Source organism: Macaca fascicularis, chromosome 5 (genome assembly GCF_037993035.2).
Source record: "Macaca fascicularis isolate 582-1 chromosome 5, T2T-MFA8v1.1".
In the NCBI taxonomy this organism is placed as follows: domain Eukaryota; kingdom Metazoa; phylum Chordata; class Mammalia; order Primates; family Cercopithecidae; genus Macaca; species Macaca fascicularis.
In genome coordinates, this window is record NC_088379.1 from 150,221,192 (window position 1) to 150,244,674 (window position 23,483).

Here is a 23,483-nt window from a genome sequence, read left to right on the forward strand (position 1 = left end):
CTGACTAAAGAATGCTTGGTCTGCAGGCTTCGAAATCATCCTCGTGTTTTGCCTCTTAGCTCAAGAGAAAACACGTACTTCTGCACTCAAGCTTTGATTTCTTTCAGTCTGTGGCTTACTGGAATAACATATGTGCTTGCTTAATGTCTTTATTTTGCCAACAAAACACCCACAATCTCAACGATATTTTCAACCCCTTGTATGGTATCCTGATGTCTATTTATATTGACATTCAGACATTTTAGTCTCACTACTGGCATAGAGATGACATTTTTGTGACTAATTATTATTGTGATAATGTAATGCAGTCTCTCTCCAGACAAAACCCCTTACTGCCAGCCACAGCTCAAAAATTTCCTTTTTGAAAGGTTTTTCTGATCATTGTCTTTGGCTTCTAAGAAACCATCCATTTAATGTTGTGTGATTTCAGGAGATTTTGAAGAGCAGAGAGCCATGAATTCCTCTTTAAAGCTAAGTGTTTGTACCAGCATCAGAAGATGTAGTATTATTATTCATGTGACCAAAAACACTTGACTTATACATCCTTGGCCTTGCTATTATTGGCTTGTTGTGGGATCATATATATTACTTATCCTAGAATATGGAATAAAAGAAGCTCTACAATGATTTAAATATGTCTATTTAGCCTCTGCTGTTAGGTGAGAGCTTAGGATGGGGTGGGGGGAGATGAACATGCAAGGCTATACTAGAGTAAAATGCCATGATGACACACCCCAGGATAATGAAAACTAGGGTATAATCCAATTAGCTCCTATCTTCTGACCAGGCGCCATTCTTAAATGCAGTTGTGTTGATGTTCTTATGTTCTGGGAGGTAGGGTGGGACAATAAAGGGAGCATGAAGGTTGACAGGAAGGCAGCAGGTGATCCTAACTGGGAAGCAGGGTGCCAGGGCAGAGGTCTGCAGTATTCCCACTGGTCCAGTCTTTCAGATTGGGTTGGCAGAGCAACTTTCAACAGAGTAGGAGGTTCCTGGAGTTACTCTGCTTGTCCTGGAAGTCCCAGCCATCCACGAGACCCAGAAGCATCTACATCGATATTTAGGCTGGGGGGCAGGGGGATAACTCCCACTAGGTGATTCCCAAATGCATCAGGGACTTGGATGGGTTTGGATCATGCTAAGAATTCCCTATGGTAACTCCCAGCCAGCAGGCAAGAATTAACCTCACAGTAATGCAAGCCCACAGGTGACACAATCTATTGTAAGTCTTTCTGGACTCCACTTATGGTGGGATTCTACCATAGCTCCCTACTTTCTATTAAAATATGACTGATGTTTCCGTAACATTATGGAACTCAGACAAGTGTATCATGACGTTGACTCTTCAGCACAAGTATCTTTTTCCTATTCCTCAAATATATTCTATCAAATAAGGTTAAGATCTCGGTTTTCAGGCAGCTTTGCAATGGAAGAGCAAACTACATTCCAGATTTTGGCACTGGGATATATATGAATGTGTGTGTGTGTGTGTGTGTGTGCAAAAATACAAATATTTACATATTTAAATATGCTACTATTTTTACTAATTAAATGCAAAATAATAGGTGAATTTAGCTTTGCATTTAATGTACAGAGCATGAGATGCTAATGTACAGGTTGCAAGTCACAAGTAAACCAATAAAGCATCACAGTATCTGTTATGGATACCCTACCAAACTAACATCCAGCTTGCAATTTAATTTGAGCATTTATATTTTTTCATCCTATTTTCTTTCTTTCTTTTTTGGAGATAGTCTCGCTGTGTCACCCAGGCTGGAGTGTAGTGGCGCAGTCTCGCCTCACTGCAACCTCCACCTCCTGGGTTCAAGCAATTCTTGTGCCTCAGCCTCACAAGTAACTAGGATTACAGGTGTTCATCATGCCTGGCTAATTTTTGTATTTTTAGTAGAGATGTGGTTTCATCATGTTGGCCAGGATGGTCTCGATCTTACATTCTCCTGACCTCAAGTGATTTGCATGCCTCAGCCTCCCAAAGTGCTGGGATTACAGGCATGAGACACCATGCCCGGCCTTTTTCATTCTATTTTCAAAGATAGAAGTTGGCAGCTGCTTTAGCGTAAAATGCGTCTGCAGGGGAATGCAGTAAAGCAGGGAATTATTGTTTGGGGAAGAATCATTTAAGTGGTTTCCTCACTTCCGTAAGTATGGTGTGAATAGACTCCATTTTCCTGATGGACAGTATCACTTTGAAAACATTTTCCTTTTTCTGGGAAGGGTCATGTAAGTGGCCTTGCTTAGTCACTTAAGTGCAGGGCAAGTTGGCTGTTATTCTGGAAAAGGAGTATAATCAGAACTTTGATGTCTTAAGTGTATTTATAAAGTTGTGAGGTCATCACTGCAGAAAAAGGTGGGAATTTCCCTGGCCAACTGCTCCTGGGGTCATGTTCCATTCCGAGAAGTGACCCTGGACAGGAACTGAAAAAGGTTAGTCACTAAGGGATTCTTGAGCTCAGAAATCTCAGATCAGGAGGATCTTGTAATGGCACAAGATGTTGGGGATGGTCTTTCTCTATAAAGAAGTGATGTGAAAGGAGAGAATAGAGGATGGAGCCTCCTCTATTGAGCTCCGGCACTGCCCTCTGGATGTGGCTTCTAGGGTGTCGGTTGCTTTTCATCTTCTTATATTGCTCCAGAGAACTCCAAACAAATGTTCTGGGACACCTCTCACCCCAGGTTTCTCAGCCTTGAGCACGCCTGGATGTGCTAACATTTGCACATCCAGCCCATGCAGGCAAATACAGACCTTACCTGAAGGGTTATCTTGAGAATTTTCCCTGGTTTGCTTTGGGCATATCTGAACTTAGTCAACTGAACTTACATTCTCCTCTGTAGTTACTGCTCTATTTTTCTCTTCCTCCCTCCTTACATTTCTCTTTTGCTGTTTGAAATTTTGAAAATGTGTTTAGATACTTGTGCCTGAGGGCAAATAAGACTATTTCCTGTATGAAGGAGTTTAACTTCATCTTTGAGCTCTGTCTGGGTGCTGTATGAGGGGAGGACCATTCAGGCTTTGGATCCATGTCCATAGGGGTCATCTCATGTCACTATCTAAGAGATTCTCTTTTTATGGTGTATTAGTCTGTTCTCATGCTGCTGATAAAGACATACCTGAGACTGGGCAGTTTACAAAAGCAAGAGGTTTAATAGGACTTACGTGGCTGGGGAAGCCTCATAATCATAGCTGGAGGCAAGAAGGAACATATCATGTCTTACATGGATGGCAGCAAGCAAAGACAGAGAGCTTGTGCAGGGGAACTCGTATTTTTTAAAACCTTTTTTAAAACTTTCAGATCTCATGAGACTTCTTCACTATCATGAGAACAGCACAGGAAAGACCTGCCCCCATGATTCAATTACCTCCCACTGGGTCCCTCCCATAACACATGGGAATTCAAGATTAGATTTGGGTGGGGACACAGCCAAACCATATCACATGGGGAGTCAGAAATTAGAGTCTTCACCATTGTCTTTGGGGATTAAGTTGGGTGTGGGAAGAATTCAAATTTTCATTTTTTGTCTTTCTGCCAAAGATCAGTCATTGGATACTTAATGCCTAATCAACCCACTGGTCACCACAGGGCCAAGTATAGAGGATCTCCCACTTATTCTCAAGTTTGGCGTTAGATACAAGGACTCTGCTTTAGGGTGTGCTTCTTCACCTTCTCCAGGTCTTTCCTTAAATGTTGTTTACTCCTGAGGTCATCTTGGAGCACACTATTTAGGGTTCCCACCTTCTGTCCCAGCAATTCCTGTCTCTTTTTTATGCTTTCTTTTCTCCATGGCACCCACCAACAACTGACCTGCCACAATGTAACTTACATACCCTCTTCATTGTTTCTCTTCCCATTAGATACTGTAAATTTCATGAAGGTGTGATTTTTGGTCTCTTGTTCATCACTGCAGTCACAGTGACTAGACCAGAACAGTGTCTAGTTCAACACTATTTGAGGAAGGAAGGAAGGAAGGAAGGGAGGGAGGGAGGGAGGGAGGGAGGGAGGGAGGGAAGAGGATGAGAAAGGAGAGAGGGAGGGAGGAAGGAGAGGAAGTAGAGTTCAGAGAAGGAAGCCAATAGTTTCAGAGAATCACTAATGGAAGAAAGAATTATTGTTTTGGACTCCTCTAAAGGTTCTAGTCTATGTTTGAGAGAAGCACTGATAGACATGTGGACAAGAACCCAGGGGTATTTAGGACTAATCAGATTACCACACCTTAGAAATGGCCACAGAAACTGCTGTTATACACACATGCTCATACACACACTTAAATCTCTGCATGACATGTTTATTTGTGTTTGCAGCCTTTCATATATCTCTTCATGGAAAGGTAAGGAATAAAAAAACTTTATTTCCTAGAACATGATGTTAATGAGGTCATGACTTCAGGTTCAGTCCTCAGACAGCCCAAGGATACTGATGTTGTCTAACTGCCCAAAATGAGCTTCTAAGTCTAGCTATTGCCTGAAAAATGCTTTAATTAATTGTTTAGTTCCATAGTGATGGGGCAAATGAGTGAGTGTGGGAATGTAAATGGATTGATGCAAATCCATTACTGCTCCTAGAAAAGCAGCTTAAAATTTCTGACCCACTGCAGTTGGCTCAAGAGATCAGTAGATCTTCACTCCCAAAAGCTACCATATAATGCCCATTTTCCTCCCAGATTTAGAAATGCAACGTGTCTTCAAAGTAGCTAAGTCCAGAAGTCAATTCAGAATAAATGGTGAAATCTCTAACTTCTTCCAGATAAGGACAAGAGTCTGACCATCAGATCCTTTTCTTCTAATGTTAAGAGGAAGATAGGCAAGCATATGAAAACAATATCCCTTTGGGAATGGTTCCCACTGCCTCTCACACTGTTGGCTAACAGTTAACAACCTTGGAACATCCAGAGGTTATTTTTTCTTACTAATATTATTCATTTCATTTATAAGCTTTTTGAGAATTTGCTATTTGTAAGGCGTAGAACTAGCCTTGCAGATGTCAAAAATGAATCAGACACAGACATTTCATTTATGAACTTACAGAGTCCATAAGAACTTAAGGACCAATAAGTAGACACGATAATAACGTCTTGTCAATATCCTGTTGTTTGCCACGTTTACTACGTGATTGAAATCAATAAGAACACTACAAATAATTCTGTGTTTGCTTTTTTATTCAACATACACAAATGTGCTGCTAGTTCTCTGAACAACAAAAAGCTGAAACATCCCCATGCACACTATTCTAGGTTTTCCTAATCATATTCAAACACCCTTGAGCAACTCCCTCAAAAGTCTAAAATCTTGCAGCAACTGAGCTATAGTTAAAGCTGCAAGGCTCACAAATAAACATCAAATAAGCAAGACAGGCATTGCAAGGAGGAATACCAAAAAATAATCTCAATCTGAGTTTTCCCAATTTAAGATAAACTTTAAAATGCCTGAAGTGAAGAAAAGATGTGGACAGTTATGCTGGAACAAGCTGGGTCTCCTGCTGAATTTTTATCAGATTATCAACTGGGAGAGGCAGTGGTTAAAGAAGTAAAAGGTGAAGTTGATTTTATTTTTTGAAAGCCTAAGAACAAGAGCAAATGGCCAACAGGCATATGAAAAGATCCTCAATGTTAGCAATCATCAGGGAAATGCAAATAAAAAACACAAGGATAAAACAACTTATACCTGTTATCAAAAAAGACAGAAGATGACACCTATTATCAAAAAAGGCAAAAGATGATGGATATTGGTGAGGTTGCAGGGAAGCTGGAACTCTTTAATACCGTTGGTAAGAATGCAAAATGGTGCAGCTGCTATGGAAAATAGCATGGAGGTTCTTCCAAAACTGAAAAATTGAATTATCATATGACCCATGAATCTCATTCCTGGCTACAAATCCAAAAGAACTGAAATCAGGATCTCAAAGAGATGTCTGCATTTCCCTGTTCATTGCAGTACTATTCAAGATAACCAAGATGTGGAAATAACCTCAATGTCCATCACCACATGAATGGATAATAAAAATGCGGTATATACATACAGTGAGTATTATCCAACCTTCAAAACGAAGAAAATTCTACCATACGTGACAACATGCAAAAACCTGAAAGGCCAAACAAAATAAGCCAGTCACAGAAGGACAAAACTGCATGATTCCACTTAAACGAGTGTCTAAAAAAGTCACACTCAGAAATGAAGAAAGCGGAACAGTTGTTGCTGGGGGCAGGAAAGAGGAAAAAATGAGGGGTTGATAATTAATGGGCATAAAGTTTCGGTTATGCAAGATGAAAAAATTCTACAGATCTGCTGTACAACACTGTGCCTATGGTTAACAATACTGTATTGTACACTCAAAAATCTGTTAAGAGGGTAGATCTCATGTTGAACGTTCTTGCCATAATGAAATAAAAATCAAAAAGCCTCAGAAGTCATCCTGTTATAAATGGACTTGATTAAATAAGTAGAAACAGATTCTCATTGGCGTTCTCATGGTGGTTTCTGCAAGGATCGTGGAGATGTCCATCTCCCTTATATTGGAGCAGTATTTCCAAATGAGGTGTGGAATTAGGGTGTACAATTGCTTCCAAGCATTTATTGGTAATTGGAGAAATGGCTAGTGGCAGAGTCCACGGGTTAGAACATCATTCTTGGTAGCTCTGGTGTGTGCATGCACATGTACACGTGCGTGCGTGCTCACCACACACAGTGTGGAAAGACCTCAAAGTCTGTGCTAAATTTCATCAGAAGCCCCAAGCCACCTTGGACCTGCTCCTCCTGGTTGTAGAGCCTCTACAAGGCAGAAGCAGGCGGCTTTTAGTTTAAGCAGCGATTGCGGGCCAGCAGGAGGGGAGGCAGCCAGTGCAACGACTGTTTCTGTGACGATTTCTAAAGTGTGGTAATCTGATTCGTCCTAAAACCCCCTTGGTTCTTGTCCACATGTCTATCAATGTTTCTCTCGAACATAGACTAGAACCTTTACAGGAGACCAAAAGCAGCTATTGCCACGTTCCTTTCAATGTGGCTTTCACCTCCAGCCCTCTTGACCTTTTCCCTTTTTCTAGGGTGTGTTCTTTTGGGCCCAAATGGTTAGAGTATGGTGACAACTGTTTCTCTCAGCTTTTTTTTTTTTTTTTTCCCCTTCTTTTTTTTTTTTTTTTTTTTGAGACGAAGTCTCACTCTGTCGGCCAGGCTGGAGTGCAGTGGCCGGATCTCAGCTCACTGCAAGCTCCGCCTCCCGGGTTCACGCCATTCTCCTGCCTCAGCCTCCCGAGTAGCTGGGACTACTGGGCGTCCACCACCTCGCCCAGCTAGTTTTTTGTATTTTTAGTAGAGACGGGGTATCACCGTATTAGCCAGGATGGTCTCGATCTCCTGACCTCGTGATCCGCCTGTCTCAGCCTCCCAAAGTGCCGGGATTACAGGCTTGAGCCACCGCGCCCGGCTTTTTTTCCCTTCTTTTTCTTCTTTTGAGATAGGGTCTCCTTATGTCGCCCAGGCTGGAGTGTAGTGGAACAATCATGGCTCACTGAAGCCTTGACCTCCTGGTCTCAATCAATCCTCCTACCTCAGCCTCCTGAGTAGCTGGGACTACAGGCATGCACCACCATACCTGGTTAAGGTTTTTGTGTTTTTTTTCTGTAGACACGGCGTTTCACCATGTTGCCCAGGCTGGTCTTGGACTCCTGGGCTCAAGTGATCTTCCTGGCTTGGCCTCCCAAAGTGCTGGGATTACAGGCACGAGCCATCACACCTGACCTCTCTGTGTTCTTTTGGAAAGAAAACTCCCAACCATCACAACCCCTAACATTTGCTCTTGATGATTCTGCTTTAGCTTAATATGGTGGGAGCTTTTAGGCCTTATTGTAGTGTCTGGTTTTTTCATTACTTACTATTTGGCCTTTCAAATGACCTAAAGTTCCTATTTAAAAAATGGATATTAGAGTCTTAGAAGAAATGAATAAAGTGATCATTAATGTGATTGGGAAAAATAATTACCAACAGATATCTTCCACCTCTTGGCTATTGTGAATAGTGCTGCTATAAACATGAGTGTATACATATGTCTTTGAGATGCTGCTTTCTTTTTTTTTTTTTTTTTTTTTTTTTTTTTTTTTTTTTTTGAGACGGAGTCTCGCGCTGTGTCACCCAGGCTGGAGTGCAGTGGCGTGATCTCGGCTCACTGCAAGCTCCGCCTCCCAGGTTCACGCCAGTCTCCTGCCTCAGCCTCCGAGTAGCTGGGACTACAGGCGCCCGCCACCACGCCCGGCTAGTTTTTTGTATTTTTAGTAGAGACGGGGTTTCACCATGTTAGCCAGGATGGTCTCGATCTCCTGACCTCGTGATCCACCCGCCTCGGCCTCCCAAAGTGCTGGGATTACAGGCTTGAGCCACCGCGCCCGGCCGAGATGCTGCTTTTAACTATTTTGGATATACACTCAGAATGAGAATTGCAGGATTATATGATAATTCTATTTTTAACTTTATGAGAAACTGCCATACTGTTTTTCATAGCAGCTGCACCATTTTATATTTCTACCAACAGTGCACAAGGCTTCCAGTTCCTCCATATCCTCACCAACACTTGATATTTTCTGGATGTAGAGTGTTTTGCTTGTTGGTTTTTGATAGTAACCATCCTGATGGATATGAGGCAATATCTATTGTAGTTTTAATTTGCATTTCCCTAATGATTAGTGCTATGAACTGAAAGTTCCCTCCAAAACTCATGTTGAAATTTAATTGCCATTGTAGCAGTGTTTAGAAGCAGGACCTTTAAGAGGTCATGAGGGCTCTGCCCTATAAAAGAATTAATGCTGTTATCACAGAAGTGGGTTAGTTATTTCAGGAGTGGGCTCCTGATAAAAGGATGAGTATGGCCACATTTCTTCTCTTTGTATTTTGTGCTCTCTTGTTCTTCTGCCATGGGATGACCTTCATCAGATACCAGTGCCACACCCTTGGACTTCCCAGCCTCCAGAACTGTGAGCCAAATAAATGTCTATTGTTTGTAATCACCCAGTCTGGATATTCTGTTATAGCAGCAGAAAATGGACTAAGAATTAGTAATGTTGAGTGTCTTTTCATATGCTTGTTGGCCATTTGTACATCATCATTGAAGAAATGTCTATTCAAGTCCTTTGCCAATTTTTAATCAGGTTACTTTTTGCTTTGTTGTTGTTGAGTTGTAGGATTTCTATATAACTTCTGGATATTGACCTTTTATCAGATATATGATATGAAAATTTTTTTCCATTCCCTAGGTTGCCTCTTCACTCTGTTCTTTGTGTCAAATGTTAAATTTGAAGGAAATTGTAACAGGGAAATCTCAAGGTCCAGGGTTTTAAATTTCCTCAACGTTATAGAAAATAGATTTATTCCTTATACAAACAAGTCTGTCTCTGAATTTTCTAAAAACTATAGAACTCTGAATTTAGGAGACTAGATGTCAGGGTTGGAAGTTTCCAACTTTGATAAAGCACAGTGTATTTTTCCCCATAAAAAGCATGATTTTCCTTGAAAAAAGAGAAGTGGTATATAAGGGATGTAAAATAAACAGGCAGGTACAGATCCTGAGGCAAGTCAGCACCTAAAATAATGAAGGGAATACAGAACAAACCATATAAATACCATTGTATAAAAACCAGGATTCTAATCTGGAAACCTAAAACAAGAAAAGGGGACCCTAGTCAACTTACACACAATCAGGAAGAATGAGGATGAGAGAACAGTCACAATATAAAGTGATTTAAGATGTAAATTTGTTCAAGTAATTCATACAGGTTATAATCAAGTAAATCAGGAATGTTTATAGTAATATAGTAATCCCATTAAGACTGCCAGGAGATCAATAGGCTTCCGAATAGCTACTTTGTGGCTATAAAGGAATAGATGGCAGCAAAAAAACACAGAAAAGAGAAACAACAAAACTTACTTTATATTTTAAAATTTTAGCACACAAAACAATGCTTTATTTAAAAATTCAAAACCTGAGAGCACAGGAAATTGGACTCTTTTGACTCTCAATCGCCAGGCCTACCACATGCCCATTGGCAAAGAATTCTTCCCGAATACTCTGTATTTCCAGCTGGAGAGTCAGTCTAGAGCCTCAGGTGACCCCGGCTGTACAGCAAAAAAATGGATAGCTCACAATATTCTAGTTCTGTTCCACACTGGAGGCCTACCCAAGTAAACTGGCAGGTGCCAGAGCAAACAGAAACATCAGATATTCATTTTGGAAACATCCCAGAATACTGACCTGGGCCAAAGGGAACTTAGCATTATGGATGCAAATGAGGAAGGCAGCAACCTGTCAGAGGACTGCTGAGAGTTAGGGAGACCTGAAGAGGAAGACTTCCAAACTGGCCGAACCAGATCTGAGCATCTGGTGGACAATGATCTCAATTTTTAAAGAACAGACCCTTAGGCACAAGCAGAAACTGCCTTAGATTTCTATTTATCTTACACTAAAAAAAAGCAAAAACAAAAACAAACCAAGCTTGAGCAAATAAAATGGAGTACTTACTGCAGGCTGCACTCTGCAGGAGAACCAAGAAAGTCTAGGCCACCTAACTTTCCGCTGCAAAGCATTCCTAGAAACACATATAAAAATAGATCTTCATACAGCGGACTGTACCTTCCTGTAGGAAGGAGATTGTAATTTGGGGTTGGCTTCCTGATCCAGCATATCACCAACAATAAATCATAAGGCAAAACTTCATATATAAATGTCTACAACTTTTAGAATTATAAAAGTGTGCTTCAAATCCCTATAAAATGCACTTTACATAGTGATTGTATAAAAGCAAATAAACTGGGCATGGTGGCTCATGCCTATAATCCCAGTACTTTGGGAGGCTGAGGTGAAAGAATCACTTGAGGCCAGGAGTTTAAGACCTGAGCAACATTGTAAGACCCCATCTCTACAAAAAATATAAAAGGTTAAGCTAGGTATGGTGGTGTGCACCTGTAGTCCCAGCTACTCAAGAGGCTAAGATGGGAGGACTATTTGAGCCCATGAGTTCAAGGTTACAATGAACAATGATCATGCTACTGCCCTTCAGCCTGGGCAACAGAGAGAGACCCAGATCTCAAAAAATGGTAATAATAGGCCAGGTGCAGTGACTCATGCTCATAATCCCAGCACTTTGGGAGGCCGAGGCAGGCAGATCACGAGGTCAGGAGTTCGAGACCAGCCTGGCCAACATAGTGAAACCCTGTCTCTACTAAAAATACAAAAATTAGCCAGGCCTGGTGGCACGTGCCTGTAATCCCAGCTACTGGGGAGGCGGAAGCAGGAGAATCGCTTGAACTCGGAAGGTGGGGGTTGCAGTGAGCCGAGACCATGCCACTGCACTCCAGCCTAGGCAACAGAGCAAGACTCTGTCTCAAAAAAATAATAATAATAAATAAATAAAATAATAATAAAAATGTTAAAAGCCAACTAAGCTCTACACTGTCAACAGAGTACATAAAAATTAGCTCTGTCATTTCAACTTTGTTTTATTTTACAAAATGTGCTGCTACAGTATAGAAAACACAAGTGTCTGTATTTATTAAGCACTTACTAAGTTTCCCCACAAACTAAGAGCTTTATCTGCATCATCTTATTTGATCTTCTCAATGAATCTACGGGGAAACTGAGCTTTAAAATGGCAACATCACTCAGCCAAGTACAATTATTTAATAAGTGACTGAAATGCAATTTAAACCCAAGGCATCTAATTCTAGAGCTAGTGAAACAAAGCTCTGAATTAAGGTGAAACAAAGTGAATTTTAAGCATTTCATAATTCTGTGGAGTTTGAGAGCTTAAAGAGGCATCAGATAACATTTAGCTCAGTTCCTTTATGTTATAGATAATGATGATAATTTCAAGAGAAGTGAAATTACTTATAAGTGTTTCTTAGTGACAAAGCCAAAGCCAGAATTCTATTGATTTCTAAATTCATTTTTTTCCACTTTATCCAGCTGACTCAAGACAGTCTCTTCTCACTTTAGTCCAGCAATTTTAAGATGTGTACAATTTCCCCATATGCAGAATGACTATTCAAGTTCCCTGAAGGAATACTGTAGTCTCAATTGGTTACCTAATTAATCTATTACTTCAAAACTTAGTGTTTTAAAACAACAAACATTTACTGGCTCAGAGTTTTTGTGGGCAGGAATTCAGGATGGGCCTTGCTGGGTTGTCCTAGTTCAGGGTTGCTCACTCACTTTCAGTCAGGCTCTCCATGGGCCGGGACTGCAGGCAGCTGACTGGGCTTCCTCACTTGCCTGTTAGCAGGAAGCCTTAGTTCTTGCCACGTGGGCCTTTCCATTGGCTGTTTGAGTGGCATGGCACCTTGGGGCAGAGGGGACATTGTTCAACTTTTTGAAGTGGGAGGAGTATCAGAGAATTTGTGGGCAGACTTTAAAACCACATCTACCTAGCAGACATTTTCTTCTTCTTCCTTTTTTATTTTTTTCTCCGAGTCTTAGTTTGGTTTGGTGGTCCTCCTCACTCCTACGTAACTTGAAAGTAAATTTTAATTAGGCTGAAACAATCAAGGCAAACCTGTAAGGGACACAGGATTCGGTCTCAGCAAGAATATATCAAGAGAGGTCTGCTGGAGGCTTTATGAGAATGGTTTTTGTACACCAAAAGTAAAATCCTAAGCCTCCCAACCAACTGATGGACCCCCTTCTCAGCCAGGGGCATTCCAGAGAAACCTGAAAAACTAATTCAACTCCTGGTGGGAAGGGGGGTTGGACATACCTCATTATACCCTCCTCCCTGTGGAATTCAGGCACACCACTGTGTGGATCAGCATTAGCATTAAAACAGAGGCCTTAAGTCTGACAAAACAGACTCTTTGTAGCAAAAGATACCAACATAATAGATAGCAGGCCCTGAGATAAACTGAAGCGTATTACCCCAAAATACATTTCTGTGACATATTTTGAAATGGCCCTGCAAAGCTGTCTCTTATGAGGAAAATCTGCATTCTGTAGAATATCCCTTTCCCTTTCCAGGTCTTTTCCCTGATCCAGGAGAGATTTTACTAAGAGTCTGGCATGTTTTTAAGTCTCATAAGAAACAGTTATAATCTATTCTCTCTGAAGCCTGCTACCTGTAGTCTTCATCTGCATGACAAAAGTCTTGGCCCTCAAACCCCTTATCCTAACCCAGGCACTCCTTTCTACTGATTCCAAGTCTTCAGATAATAACTTAACTTTTTCAACCAATTGCCAATCAGAAAATCTTTGAATCCACCTATGACCTGTAAGCACACCCGCTTCAAGTTGTCCCACCGTTCTGGACCCAGTCAATGTACATTTTACTTGTGCTGATTAATATCTTATGTCTCCCTAAAACATATAAAACCAAGCTTAAGCCCAATCACCTTGGGCACCTATTCTCAGAACCTCCTGGGCCTGTGTCATAGGTCATGGTCCTCACATTTGACTCAGAATAAATCTCTTCAAATATTTTACAGAGTTTGGCTCTTTTTTACTCTGACAAAGAGGCACATAGGAGGAGATGGCATCTTCCATCTGGGATCTTTTCATGCCTTGATGGGACATCTGAAACTGCTGCAGTCATCGCGCAACCATCAGGAGAGCCGATCTGAGGACAGAGGCAATGTGTTCAGGGGATGGCAGAGAGAAGACCTGAAGAGAACCTAGGTCTTGATGGTGGTGTCAAGTCACTGTCTTAACCAACCTTGGAGAATATTCCCAACCTCTGCCCTCTTTATTACATGAGATAATACATGTCCTTTATTGTTCAGGACATTTTAAGTTATGTTTTCTGTTGCTTTCAGTTGAAAGCCATCTAATATCCTATGTAAGATTTAATTCCTGCTCCAAAATGTAGAGTTGGTGCTTTTCTTGCCCTAGTCCCAGGGCAGAGCTGTATAAAACTTAATAGTTCAGAATCCAGAGTGAATAACACAGACTCAAAAGGGCTTTCCAGAATACAAGGACAAAAAATTGGTTTTCCCCATTCAGCCATTACATCCCCACCCCGCCCCCCGCAACAGTTTCCAATTATTTTCCAGTCATCTTTGGAAACTAAGTTTGGGGTAAAGAGAAGTAAGGGAAGGGAAGATAAAGGCTTGACCTACTGGCATTCCTCTGCTCACTCTGTACCTATCACCTAAACTGTCTTCTCTCCTGTCCCTTCTGACTAGCTAAGTCTAACCTCCTCTTCATGGTTTTTCAAGTCACTTCTTGTTCCACAAACTGGAGAGCAGCACAGTTCCTTTCACATTGATCTGTAATTCCTCTGGAGTCATAGTAACACATTTGCTAACCACCTGGAGCCATCTCTCAGGCTATATATTCCACATTGCTTTTCTCTTGGTTATTTCTTGCACTCCCTCGTACATTCTAAATTTCCCTGAGGTCAGAGACTCCATATGGTGCCTACCTGCATATGGTGGATGTTTATAACTAGGTCTTGATACACTGATTTAAAGGATAAGTGAAAATGTGGGGACAGAAAGAAGACAAGAAGAGGAAAACCTAGGAATGCGTGTAATCTTGATCTGGCCTATCTTGGAATTTACAATGTCTGGGTCTGGTTGCAGCGTGATGCAGATGCCTTAGGATTCTTAACACAATCATGTTGTTTTTCAGTCATAGCTGCACCTAGATATCAGAAAAGGAAGATAGGGGAAGCTGAACTGAGTCATGAATATAGATTTGCTGGGATTTCAGAGCTAGCCCCTGTTCTCCATTTTTCCACAGAATTTCCTAGGAGTATTTGCTAACACTCTTGGTCATGGCTTGTTTCACTTAAATGTGTTTTCAGCCTGGTCCCTCTAAGCAGTGGTTCTAACTACTGCTCCTCAGGGTATAAAATAACAAGCAAAAGCAGTTGACACCACTGACCATAATTTTTGCCAAGAAATTTTTAAGCAAGTTCCAAATGGACCTGAAGAATGCTCATATATTAGAGTACTGGACAAGGAAATTTCCAGGGACAGTAGCCTCTGCTGGCACCTCTTCCAGGCCTAAAGAAAGGCCATTTACCCGACAGGCTTCTGCCAAATTCTTCACTGCTCCCTAGAGTAACGTATATTTACATATATGTTATATATGTAACACATATTCACATATATGTTATATATGTAACACATATTCACATATATGTTATATATGTAACACATATTCACATATATGTTATATATGTAACACATATTCACATATATGTTATATATGTAACACATATTCACATATATGTTATATATGTAACACATATTCACATATATGTTATATATGTAACACATATTCACATATATGTTATATATGTAACACATATTTACATATATGTTATATATGTAACATATATTTACATATATGTTATATATGTAACATATATTTACATATATGTTATATATGTAACATATATTTACCTTCAGGGTTGTAGCCAGAGCTGTAAACTGCATGTTTTTAGTCCCCTAGAAAGGGGAATGTCTCAACAGAAATATGTTCAGTGCGTCTAGGGACCCCTTTCTAAAATTTTTTGTTTGTAGTCCTTTGTGACCTTAAGTTGATCTAAGTTGATTCTTTGAAGTTTAATCTCAGATATACAGGATGCAGGAAGATGCTTACAATTCAATCAAATGTCAGGATTCTGTTTCCTTATATGCAAAGAAAAAAACTGGATGAAAAATTATTTAATTAAAACATAAGGTCACAGTTCTTCTGGACAACTTCTGGTAGTGATGCATCTTTTAAAAAAAGAAGAAGAAGAAATCTCACAGCAACCAGATTTTCTTCTTTGTTGTCTCTCTCAAATTTTCCTCTTTTGTTTTTTCACATTTGTATTTTTTTCCATCTCCTAAAGGAGGACTTTCTCTGTCCCCTTGCCTTGTTCGTAGAATTATCAGCAGTATTACTCCTGACTGATGACCTCAACAATACACAAATGTTTGAACAAGGGACATGCCTGTTGTTTCAGCTTTTATACTTCACTCTGGCTCTTTATTTCCCTTTAGAACCGTGGTGGTCAGAGCATACACATTTTCTGATATTTCTTCAGAATATTTTATCAGGACACTGTTTTCATTTGCTGTCTTCATAAACTCTCAATTTCTACCAAATGGCTTCTGTGGTGAAAGAGTCTTTGGGCCTCACTGTTGCCCCCACCCAACCTTTGAGCCTAACAGTATTTCTGGCTAGAGGATGCCCTTTAGCTCACAGTTGAGAACAAGAGGGGCCGTTTACCCCACTACTGGTCTAATTAATTTACAAACAAACAACAGAGCAAACGGCCCAGCTGCTGCATGAGTCTTTCCCTGTGTCCATGTCTCTGACCCCCAGAGGAATGGGTTTCTCATCACTACTAATGTCAACTGGTGCCTGATCATGATCCTGACTGCCCCTCAGCCTTTGTTTTGAGTGATATGAATGTAATCCCATATATAACTAGACTCTGAATCTGAATTCACAAACAACTATCATTTTCAAAATGACAGTGGCTGCTTCTTAATTCAGCAGTAATTCTTAAATCTTAGCGTGTTTCAGAATGCAAACTCCCTGTTCCTTACCTCAGATAACTGAAACAGATTGTATGGGAAAATGATTCCCAGGAATCTGTATTTTCAATAAGCAGCCCTAGGTACTCATGATGAAGGGAATCTAACAGACTAGTCTGGAAACATTATCTTAGAAAGTGTATTTTTCTGGTTCTAGTGATTGATAGGGGAAAAAATGCTTATTTTAATAATAGTTTATTTTACTGGAAGATTTCATTCATCCAACAAATTATGTGCCAGGTTTGCACACTGTACTGAAAACACTGGGATTAGTAATACAGCATTTCTCCCATCAAAAAACCTCAAATAATCCACTAGTTTCTTTTAAACTAATGATCTAACATTTAAGAGCTCAGGCTCTAGAGCCAGGCAGACCCGACACTGCGAATTACTAGTTGTGCGACATTGAGCAAATTACTCAAACCTTCTGAGCCTGTTTCCACATTTGAAAATGGGGATAATAATGCCTACCTCATAAAGTTTGTTGTGAGGATCAAATAAGATAAGGCAAGTCAAGCGTTCAGCACTTCTGATAAATGCAGGAGGAAGATAAGGGGGAAGGTCGCGGGAGAATCTCCGACCAGCATGCGCACTGGGAAGATGGGGTGGAGCCACAGGAAGTTCTAGCCCATGGCAGCGGGGAAGAACCTGGGCTCTCCTGTTCCTAGGTGGGAACCCGGGGTTCAATCTGTGAGGCAGGAAACCTGCTAGCAGGACTCTCTCTTGCTTTGTGAAGAATTATTTTTCCTTTTACTTTTTGCCAACTAAATTCCATTTTTCCTCACCCTTCAGAGTGTCTGCACGCCTAACTCTTCCTGGTCATGTGACAAGAACCTGGTTTTTACTTCTTTCTACAACACTTCTTTTACTTAAGTGTCTGGAACATAACAAGTGGTCAGTAAATGTTAAATAGGGATAAGGATGGCTAATGATAATAATCATGATATGGTAACAAAAATACTATTTATAAGAATTAATTAGCTCCTTAGAGGCTTGCAAAGATAAATCCGTTTTCCTTCTCATATGAGGAAATTTTGCATTATTTCTTCTGACAGATATGCTACATAGACTTGACACCCCCAACTCTAAAGAGTGACCACTTAAAAAGAATATGTATTTTGGGAGAAATCTAAAATCTGCCCCTAGGAAAGAGTCACAAGAAGCTCTCATTCCTTGGCCTCGAGAACCTCTCATTTGCCAAAAACGAATAGAAGATCTATAGAACACAAACTAATTTAGAATAAAATTCATTATAACTTTAGTCCAATAGGTGAAGTAAACATGAAAGATTACTTTCAAAACATTTCTAATTCATAAGTATTTACTGAATAATTTTCTATATACATGCTCAAAACTATTCCTAAATGTAAGATTTGTTTCTTATATACATGTACACAACAACTGAATTATTTAATAATAATTCTGGTAGTTTTTGAATAAGTTTCAAAGTCAGTGCTACAGACAATGAGTATTCTGGGAGTAAAGAGAAGGAAGGGACATGGTAAGCAAGGAAGGTTCTGGAAAATAGAGGGTAGATTTCAGCAAGGCATTGAAATATGGGTGATAAGACTGGAATGAGGAGAAGATCTGTGCATGGGATGAAGCACCTCCTACCAAAGCAAAAAGAAAAAGAAAAAAAAAAAAAGAGGAAGGAGAATACACTAGAGCATACCAAATACCAAGTGAGGGAATGGCATTTTGAGTGACAGAACCAGATTCTCACACATGCTTGTCAGTTGGAGCCAAGCACAAAGAGGCATGAGAAAGAACATTGACCCCACACAGATGACTGTGTCTCAAAGGAGGCTTCTAATCTAAAACACATAACCAGATTTCCCCAATGTACAGGCTACCTACTAGAAGTAAATTAATTAACTTTGGAAGTTATTGTTATCTACTTTAATTACCATTATGTCTAACTTATTTGATGGGGGACCCAGTGCATACAAATTTAATTTTCAAAACACACTGTAGATATAAACATATAAACCAATTTTAATATTATACATTTATGTCAGTTACATACATCCAATCATACCTACATGTGTATATGTCAGATTAATTTTGAATACCATATTTGCTATAGCATTTTACTGTGTTTATTCAGGCTTTATAATATCACAATTTGACCTATCTTCTGAAAATATTAGAGACATCCAAGTCAGGTATGACAAAATTACATTTTAAAAAATTATAATTTACAATTTAATATCTTAAAGTCTATTTAACCAATGTCATTGGAGAATTAAGTTTGCTAATATAGAGTGACCCAAACATATGTCACCAAAATACTTTCTCTGTAAACCATGAAATCCTCATTTTGACATTAATTTTGTGATGTATAGTCAACAGTAGTATGATGAAAGAATTTGGAATGGATTATTTTGTTGTTTAAAAACCTGTACTGAAAACAATGTAATGAATATTGAAGTATGAACAAATTGCTATAATGCTACTGCTGCTGCTGCTCAAAATTATAATGATGCCTAAACTTATTAGCATTCACTACCTACCTGGCCCTGTTCTAAGTGTCACACACACATATACATATATATTTATACTTCTTTACTTTGTTAGTGAGTACATACACTATGTAGAGACAACTAGCTTCTAATTTTTTCCAAGATGATGAGTTTCTACATTAATTCTGCATAAATTAATATATAAATATGAGTATGGACATATGCTTATAAATGTCCTTACTGAAGTTCGAATGCTTGTAAGGAGATGAACTGAATGGAAATTGAAGAGTAAGGATTCTTATAAATTCATAAAAATGAAGAAAATAAAAATATGAGTATAAAATTACATTAGTTTTTAATTTTTTATTGTGTTTATATATAATTATATTAAATGTGTGATATTAAAATTCAAAGTGAATGGAACACTCACTGAATATGCCAGGCCTTCGTGTTATACTGTGCAATTTTTATTTGAAATATTTACCTGGGTCTTAATTTTGTCATTTTTTAAAATGGGAGAATTTCATTGATAATATAACGTGATCCAAACATACCTCATGAAAGTGATTTCACCCTCTCTGTAAACCATGAATTTGCTGTAGCTGTATCTAGATTTTACTAAAATTCCCAGATAGATCTAACTAACTTTAATTTACAGTTATGATCAAAAGAGCAGATGACTATGTTGCAAGAACAAGCTCCAAAGATTGTGTATTAACATAGCTTAAACAGTAATTAATAAATACAGTAAAAACTTAATCTCAACTCCTGGTTTCCAGTCTGGCATGTAAGGAGAGTGGGAGTTGTCACTTCCATTCTCACAACAAGAAAAATGCTGAACAAACTTAAACATCGACAACTTTTCTTAGATCCATGGGAGGACAGAGATCACAGGACAAACTGCCGCCCCAGAATTGAAAGACAGACATTTGGGTACAGAGAATCTCAATTTATAGGAATAGAAACCCAGAAGCAGGAATCACCACAGGAATCAACTGAGGTAGGAAAACTATAATTGTCAACTTGCTAGAGGCTAAGTGTGGACAAACTTGAGAGATAAAAACTGCAGGGGGAAGGGGACCATACTTTCATAAGTTTTATCTTTAGGAGCTCCCACCAGGTTCTCATCATGAGTATAGGAAGAAAATCCCTTCATGCTTCTAACACAGGGAGGGAAAAGGTAGCCATTTTTAAATATGTCCAGAACTTTCTGTCTTCTTTACAAGGCCTGCCTTCAAGGCAAATTATTTTACCAGAGTCTAACCAATCTAGAGGAAGGGAAACACCTGAATTTAGCTTCTACTAGCCTCGGATTTTAGTGGGAGAGGGAGGACAACTAAGAAGCATATATGAAGATGACAGCCCAGGGGCACAGGCTCTCTAAAAGACTGAGACATAATCCTAGGACTATAGAAAACTTCTTTTCCACACCTTACCACTGCATCAACAGAGCTTCTGTATAACAACAGGGAATTACAGCTGTAATCTGAATATCTCAGGCCTTATTTAGAAGAAATCTCTAGGGAAATCCAAGAACAACAGAGGAAACAAAAATAAGGACACAAGAGGAAATTTTTGCCTCTGATCTATAACTACAGGAAACAGTAAACACAGCCTAACTCTTAGCCAAATAAACATAAAACCTCACACTAAAGTCCTATTTACTTCACTTCCTTTCACCCAATATATCATGTCTGGCTTTCAATACAACTTAATTTCATGCATTTAAGGAGGGTCATCATTGTCATTCTGCTGTTTGGTCTTAGGCACAGAAGACCAAATATATTAAATGTGTATATTATACACACACACTTATTCATTCATTTGTTTATAATTGTGTTACCTTTATACTGTCAGAGGGTTAACGTTTTCTTTCCTTCCTCATCTTATTAATTCTCTAGCATCAAAGGCCACAGATTTACTGACACTAGATGAAGATTTTTCCTTCATGACACTAAAGTTGTCATCAATCATCACTCCTAGCCTCTTACTTTATTATTCCCTCTTCACTGCCGCCACCTTATCTCAGGTTTGAGGCAGTCTCTGAAGTAGGAGCTACAGCTACTTTCTAGAAGAGCAGCCACAGGATGCTGGGCATCAAAGGCCTTTTAGATAGTGGTAACTGACCCATGAGATTGTGGACAATTTGCTGCCATAAGGCCTTCTTGACATTTCTCAGAATGACACTTTGTGAAATTAAGGACAGGCAAGGGAGGTTCACCCTATTAACAAGAATAGAACTGTGACTGCCTTGCCTGATGACTCTTGATAGGAACAGTGGAAATTATTCTATTCAGTCAAATTATTAGATTTCATTTAAAAATGAACTCATTGTACATTCCCGGAATACTAAGACCATGTCACATGCCTCTGTGCATCCCACACAGCTAGTTAGTACCCAGTAAAAATCTTCGAGTCTGGACTCGGTGGTTCACACCTGTAATCCCAGAACTTTGGGAGGCCGAGGTGGACAGAGTTCATGAGTTCGAGAGCAGCTTGGCCAACATGACGAAACCCTGTCTCTACTAAAAATACAAAAATTATCCAGGCATGGTGGCCATGCCTGTAGTCCCAGCTACTCAGGAGGCTGAGGCAGGCGAAGGCAGAGATTTCAGAGAGCCAAGAATGCACTAATGCAGTCCAACTTGGGCAACAGAGTGATACCCCATCTAAAAATAAATTAATTAATTAAAAAAAAAATCATTGAAAGGAGTCTTGGGTTCTGAGGCATGAAGCCATGGAGGAGATTTGAGAGGGTAGCCCAGGCACTGCCTGAGGTCTTTGGGTCCCTCTTAAGCAGTATCTCTGTTCCTGACCACCCTGTCATCACCCGGGCCTCTCTCTGTTCACATGTGCCGTTCCATGCTTCATGCTTTCCGTGTGTCGGTAACACAGAGAACACATCCAGGATACAATGCCTTCAACACTGGGGATCTCAGTGGACACTGAGAAATTTAGAAAATGAACCACAGTTAAGACTGAAATTAATCATTACTGGATCAGAAATTATCTATAATGAAGTGTTTGAAGATGAGCAGTATCTGTCCACCACAAACAAGACTGGAGTATAGAAACCAAAGTAAAAGCATGTTTGAGGTATATCACTCACCTCTGAGAATATCATCATGATTATGACTATACCAGCTCTGAGGACATTAGAATACCACAATATCAAAAGGTAGCCCAAGTCCTTAAAACCACACTCAAAGGCATTTCTGGATACCAAGAGTTGCTAATATGGTCGGTGAAATCATGTCCTAGGCATGCACTTCCAGTAAAAATATGAAAAATATCCCAGAATTTACCCTAAAAAGTGTTATTCTCACACCAACGTTATCAGAGCTTCAACTATATTTTACGTAGAATCTTGAAGTACATTGTAATAAAGAACCCCAAAAATAATGTTAACTTCATAAATAATAACAAGCCATGAGTATTTACTAAGTGCCAGAAACTGTGTTATTCGATTTATAGGCATTCTCTCATTTATCAGTCACAACAATTTTATGAGAAATATACTAAAATTATTCCCAATTTATAGATGAGTAATCTGAGACGTAGGGAGGTTAATTACCTTGCTTGTAATTAGCTGAGAGCTAAAGCTTGAATTCAGCATTGTTGAAAGCATCCTCTTAAACAGTGTATGTTAGCTCAGGTCTTCCAAGAAATCGACTTCAAGGTTTTGGCCTTGTAAAGATTTTTTTTTTTTTTTTGAATCTGTCTGTGCGAGAGCAAAAGGGCTGAAGAAGTGTGGGCGCCATAGGGCACAAGGCCAGAGTGACCCGGCAAAGGTGCGGGGCTGGCGGGGTCATAGGGGATCCCGGAGTCCCTGGGGACAGGCGGCTGTCAGGGAGGGGTCTACTGAGGCAGGCGGCGGGGGCCCCAGGGAGACGCGTTGCCTTTGCTATTGGAGGGGAAAATCCTAACTCTTATCAGGAGGATTTTCATTTCTCAAGATAGAAACCTGAAAACCCACAGCCAGGCGTGGAAACACCGTGAGGTTGGAGTAGCTTCCAATAGGAGCCCTGCAGTCCCCAGTGCCCAGGTGAGGAGGCTTGCGCCCCAAAAAACATTCTTCTGCAGATAGTCACCTGGGTTCCCAGACAGCCTTTGAGAGACGGGCTTCTCCTGGACATCTTCCAGAAAGTTCTCCATGAGGCATTTCCTGCGCCCTGGAGCCCATGGAAACAGGCAGACAGTTGCAGGAGGGCGTCCTTGCTGAGCCCAAGACTGGGACACCAGCGACTCTTCATCTTCCCCCTCTCATATTTTCTCTTGCCTCAGTCAAACCAACCTTTGTTTCCCCACAAAATAAGGACAAATACGACAACCGTTTGCTTGATTTTGTTCAAACCTCAGGAGAGGAGGGCTTTGTCCACCGTCCTGCACCCACTTAGGCAGGGACTGGGCCAGGTGTGACGTCATTAATCATCTGAGAGCTGACTCCAGCTTAGGCTGTGTGCGCACAAAATGCACGCAAGAGCACTCAGTGGAGCGTTTGGAATATA

The 23,483-nt window shown here is 40.0% G+C and overlaps 2 long non-coding RNA genes across 6 annotated transcripts in view; one reads left to right on the plus strand and one right to left on the minus strand.

Annotated features, from left to right (window-relative positions):
* Nucleotides 1–23,483, plus strand: part of LOC123573636 (uncharacterized) — a 180,859-nt gene that overhangs the window by 123,784 nt on the left and 33,592 nt on the right. The window lies entirely within an intron of this gene.
* On the minus strand, nucleotides 11,474–17,843 carry LOC123573637 (uncharacterized). Its single transcript, XR_006698327.2, has 4 exons — nucleotides 16,985–17,843; nucleotides 15,588–15,706; nucleotides 13,484–13,596; nucleotides 11,474–12,330 (listed from the first exon to the last, which is right to left on the minus strand). It is a non-coding gene; the product is annotated as an uncharacterized lncRNA (long non-coding RNA).